The sequence below is a fragment of the Arachis ipaensis genome, chromosome B03 (genome assembly GCF_000816755.2).
Source record: "Arachis ipaensis cultivar K30076 chromosome B03, Araip1.1, whole genome shotgun sequence".
Classification (NCBI taxonomy): Eukaryota; Viridiplantae; Streptophyta; class Magnoliopsida; order Fabales; family Fabaceae; genus Arachis; species Arachis ipaensis.
In genome coordinates, this window is record NC_029787.2 from 20419232 (window position 1) to 20420283 (window position 1052).

Consider the following 1052-nt stretch of genomic DNA (forward strand, 5'->3'; position numbering starts at 1 on the left):
TGTTGTTAAAAACGGGAATGGATCCTCTATATATTTTTTTTTTACAATTGAGGGAATAAAGTGTGATCTCCCACCATTAATTTTAGAAGTAGGATCAAGAATAAATATGAGAGAGAGAACAATAAAAGGTTAGAAATCACACTTTACATTATCAATTTTTTTTAACAATTGAAAGAATTTATTCCCGTTAAAAAGTTGGTTTGATTCTTACCTAATAAATTTATAAAAATGGGGGTAGAAATGGGATTCATCAATTATTTCCTCTTGACCTTGTTAGGATTTTCAAAGTAAATATATAATTATATCACAATCACCACAGTGGTTTTGCTTGGATCAATATATAGGCATAGTAACAGTAAGTACTCAAAACAAAACAAAAAGGAACAATCATAATTGCTATTCATTTTTCTTATTTACCAGTTTATATGCTTACCGTGTTCGGAACATATAAGTCATGACTTTATATATCATGATAACGGGCATGAAAAGTGAAAATAATAAATTCTATTTCCAAATAACAATAATAAGGTTGAAGTTTCAATATGAGTATGAGTTCTAACATTAATTTAGGCCAGAAAGCAGATAGTTGATCAACCGAATTGCAGGTTATGCAGATGAGAACAGAATCACTCTCTCATTCTAAAAACCATAACCCCACCTCCTTTTTCTTTTTCAAACTAGTCCACCATTTCTTTAATGCACAAGATCATGAGTAATAATATGAAGATACAAGAAGCCTAAAAGGCTAGAAACTAGAATCCCCCACTCCCCGAAAACCTCATACACTATATGCACTACGCGCATCTATCCAATTATCTAAAAAAATACGTACCATTCAAATTTAAAAAAATATGGTCTTCATCTCTCTCTCAATGTCATATGATGCAAGTAGCATCATAAAGCCACTGTTTTTCACAAACAAAACAAGGAAGGACACATCACACATCACAATTCACAAACGCAAACTAACATTTTTTGTTTCACTATACGCCATCCAGCTCACACTATATTCATTCAAAAATCAAAACACCCCATCACCATTCGCCAACTAA